Source organism: Lytechinus pictus, chromosome 12 (assembly GCF_037042905.1).
Source record: "Lytechinus pictus isolate F3 Inbred chromosome 12, Lp3.0, whole genome shotgun sequence".
Classification (NCBI taxonomy): Eukaryota; Metazoa; Echinodermata; class Echinoidea; order Temnopleuroida; family Toxopneustidae; genus Lytechinus; species Lytechinus pictus.
The window spans coordinates 30,208,397-30,213,429 of record NC_087256.1 but is presented as its reverse complement, the minus strand read 5'-3'; positions in this window follow the sequence as shown (position 1 = coordinate 30,213,429).

Here is a 5,033-nt window from a genome sequence, read left to right as displayed (position 1 = left end):
GCGAATCTTTTTAAGACGGAGCCCCCCCCCCCCCGAGCCCTGAATGGTCTTAGAAGAGGAGAAACGATAATAGAGAAAAAAATATATAAAGAGAAGAAATAGGAATAAGAAGTATGAAGAAAGAAGAAAGCGTGCTTATTCTTAGACAGCTGGCAGCCGTCTGTTTCGAGGAGTTTTTAAACATTTTTTTTTTATTTCTCTGTAATTGGTGAGTGGAGCCATGGACCTATATAGGTCCATTGTGGAGCCAACGGAGTTTATAACAGAGACCGAGGCTTTTGGTCTAGCTTATTCTGTGATTAGCTTGATTATAATGTTCTCAATATGCTAATATTCTCCCTATATCTATCTATCTTTTTTTCTCTCTGCACTCTCAAAGCAAATCAGTCAAATTGACTATAGATCAGTAGTCATATATGGGTGCAGGTAATCTCGTCGCATTTCTGACATATATTCTAGTCAGCAATAACTTTGTTCTAGTAAAATACGACTAGAAAAAATAGTCTGATATGACTAATAACAGTTGTACCAAGCTGACTCCATTAACTAGTCATTTTTGACTAATTTGTTTTGACAATGTGTCACTTTCTCTCCCGCGCACAAACTTTCTTCTTTTTGATCAAGCACACCTTTCTTAATATTAATTTTCTTTATTTTTACCTTTTTGTATGATGTTATTCACATATGTCGATGCAGGATTCGTCGAATGAAAGTCGAATCACATCAAATGACAAAAATCATGTGTAGAACCCTTTTTTTTCAAGCACCTTACCATCACATCATGATGAGGTCCTCATCCACCTCATCAAAATAAGAAACACGTCCCGTCCTGTGCAACCGATGATGGATCGCCTAAAGTAATCGGAGAAAAATCCATTAGTAATCTACCATAATTTACATACACCTATGCGACTGTAGATTAATTCATCACATAAATTATGATGTATGTAATAAAGCAAGGAACAATTTCACCACTTTTTGATGGTTTTATCCCTTTTTTTTTGTTTCCATACATGTAATTGAAAAAATCATATGGATTGTTGCCCCAAGTTTGTTGGCCCCTAGCCAGTGTCTGGATTGCATTGCAACCTTAATAAGATGAACTTAAAACTATTTTATGATTCTAAGGTTCACGTATTCCATTAATTTATTACCCACTCCAATGGCAAAAATGCAGCAAAATAAAAGAAAGAATGCAACAAACTATTATTCAAAGGCGCATCGCTGATCAATTTAGACTTGCGAAAGGGGTCAGTGTTTGCATGTTCGCCAACATGAATGCAAATGACTTTTGTAAAAAAAAAATAAAAAAAAAATGTATTTTTCTCGAGCTTGTGCTCGAATTTGAAATAGGATGGTTTGATATTGCTCTTGGAATTAAAACATGTGGGACTTTTTTCTTGGTCCTATATATTCGCAATTTTCTGCTTTGACCTTGAAATGCGAAATAGGGGTGGTTTAGCACAGGTGAAAATATTGAGCTGAATTAAATTTTCAAATAAATTCAATTCATTTTGTTATATTTGACATTATGTAGTATTTTATTTTCTAAACGCTTTCGAGAGTTTTTCGTATAGGACATTCTGAAATATATGCACGCTTGAAATGTTCTTGAGTTTGATTAATTCCCATCATACATTAAAAGCAGGTTGTATATCAGTTCTGTGGATATTTTATTTCTCCCGAATTAACCGACCACATAATCACCAAATGATGACTGTCAGAACTCCATTATTCGTCTATTCGAATTTAATGACTTCTCATCAGAGTGTAAAGTATTTAGAATTCAAATCCTACAAGCTGAGAAGTAATTACACGTTGACTCATCTGGAGACTAACATGACTAAAGCTGCAATGAAGCAAATCGAATTTAAATAAATGAAAATATATCAAAACAGCAAGTATATACCCAATTTATATATTACACAGTAAAAACGCTGTTTAAGATTTTATACAACGCTGTTTACTATATGAACCTAACAGTATTTGTTTAACCGTTTAAACAATCATGTTTAATTCATTGAAAATTAGATATTGAAATTAAACTTTGTTGCTTAAGATTTAAACAGTTGTTTAAACTGTTTAAACAATTGCTGTAAGGTTCATATATTAAACAGCGTTGTATAATTTTTTTTACTGTGTAAGGTTGGTAGTGTTTCATAATCATCATGATCATGGAAATAACCAAAATAAATGTGGACCCTATCAAATTTGTTTTAGTCCGAATCATTAAAAATATACTATGCTAAAGACAATTTAAACTATATTCATGCATCACGGTGCATTAAAATCTTGGAATTTATGATGTTGATATAGAATGATGGGAATATGAATATCATATCACAACGAGATATAGATATTCTATTCAATTTTGACAGTTAGCGACCCCCCCCCCCCCCCCTTCGAAATAAAATCATATTTGTGGATGAAATGTCATAATATCAATTGCACACATTCGTGAAAAGGGGCAAACTTTGACAACGATTAATTTCTAATAACGCAGTATACAATATTGGTTAAAATGGCGAATGGGCGAAAAAGAAAATTAAGTACATTGCCTATTATGTTGTAACGAAATAGATAATTTTCCCTAAAACTGTTAATTGAAAACACCGCAATAAACCTTGCAATAATCCCCAACAATTTCCATGTATCGGTATTTATTGCCCTTTATATGACGGCAAAATATCGTTTGCCTTGTGATGCATGGGCATAAACATTTTTTTCTTGTTCGATAACAACGCAATAAAAATTTATATTGAAAAATTAAAACAAGCAGAATTAATTCATTAGCTCATTTTATATGAAATCATTGCCAAATATTAAAGTCTGTTTGTGGTATTTTATGACAGTTACTTCATGATGTTTGTTTCATGTATCCGTGAAAGAGCAAACCAAACCGTTTATGTTATATCTAAACATCAATTTATCATTCCACCAATTATTGCCGGATAGTATACGAACTTAATGACATTTTAGAATTCTGTTCAATGATGTTTCATGCTTGTTAGCTGAAGCGGCAGATATTCATCCCCGATATGGATTATGATTAAATAGCTTGGTAACATTATTATTCAAATATAACAAAATAATCTGCCCTTAACATTAAAAACTAATAAGCCTAAACATGTATGAAAAATAAAACCATTTATTATTATCATTGAAACCTTCCATGGACATGCATTGGCATAATATTTTAATTCGATTGCGATTTTGAATTGCTGAAGATGAATTTTGATTCTTCGCAGACGAAGGGATTTTTATTCTAATACGTATTTATGAAAGTATCCTCGATATTAAAGTTTTCGAATGTATAATAGGAGAGTATAATATCATGATATTGATAAATATTAAAATAATTAATAAGATGAGACAGAATATGCGTGCTAAACTTATCCCCCTTCTCCTGTAATGAAGAAAAAGTGAGAAGATGGAGAAGAAGAAAAAAGAGTGAGGAGAAGGGGAATAAGAATGAAAAAATGGGATGATGATGAGGAGGAGGAGGATGGTGCTGATAGTGAAAAGAAGGAGAAGAAGGAGGAGGAGGAAGACGAAGAAGAAGAAAGAAGAAGAAGAAGAAGGAGGAGGAGAAGAAGAAGAAGAAAGAAGAAGAAGAAGAAGAAAGAAGAAGAAGGAGGAGGAGGAGGAGAAGAAGAAAGAAGAAGAAGAAGAGGAGGGGGAGGAGAAGGAGAAAAAGAAGAAGAAAGAAGAAGAAGGAGTAGGAAGAAGAATAAGGAGGTGGAGGAGAAGAAGAAGAAGAAGAAGGAGTAAAAGAAGAAGAAGAAGAAGGAGTAGAAGACGAAGAAGAGGAAGAAGAAAAAGAAAAATAAGGAGATACATAGAAAAAAAAAGACAAAGAGGAAGATGGGAATTGAAAAAAAGGTGGGCAAAATATGTAGTGCAAAATAAAAGAGAGTGGTTAAAGAACTATAAGGCAAATGGAGGGTTGAGAATAAAAAAAAATTGAAGGTAGTAAAACTCTGTCCTGAAAGAGAAACAGGAAAAGGATACGAAATAGATTTCCGAAATGAACTATCATGGACTGTCCATGGTTAATGAAGGCTGACGCTGAATGAAGAGATACATATTAATAGGAGATACATAGCATGTTAAATAAAATAATATATATTACAATATATGATATGAAATGTAATGATATATTCGCCTTAATCAGGGGCGGTGATCCTGGGGGCGGGTGCCCCCCACTTTTTCAAGCACTGAAAAGGTACCCTTCTTACGCAAGAAAAATGTCCCCTCACGAACGTGTTCTGTGCCCCTTTCACCTAAGAAGGACCCGTTTTATGTGTGAACAAGTGTCCCTTGCCTTCTTGTAAGTGCCCTTTCTCGAATCAGTGCCCCTTTTTACCCAAGAAAAGTGCCTTACGAACGTGTTCAGTACCATTTTTACCTGAGAAGGATCCGTTTTATGTGTTCCCCTTTAGAACAAGAAAAACAATATTCTGATTTTTATATGTTACTACTTATGAAGGAAAATCATACGTGCCTTAAGGTTTAAGAGTCATGTGAGTGGGGTAAATAAGCAGTGGCGTACAGATGGGGACTTTAGGCCCCCCCCCCCCCCATTTTCACGACCAAGAAAGAAAAGAAAAAGAAAGAGAGATGGGTGAAATATATTGGTTTCTGAATATTATGTCAAAATCTATCACAAAATTGTATTTTCGTTATGAAAATGTTAAATTTTTTGCTCGCTTCTTATGAATTACTAGTAAACGTGATGCGACATATATCTAGCCGCCTCAATTTTTTGGCTCATTACGCCACTGAAAATAAGTGACTTGTTTTCTTAGTATTAAGATAGTGCCCCTTTGAAAAAAATGTGCCATTTTTTCCCTGTGCCCCCCCCCCCCCTTTCAAATTCGCTCAACCGCCCCTGGTCTTAATTCTAAAGTCACCATTTTCAAGATATATAGTGCGATGCAAGTTACCCATCAATTCACATCACGTGACTTCTCCTACAAAGCCTCCATCTCCCCGTCATGCGCAGTGGCGACAAGAATTTAATCACCCCTATT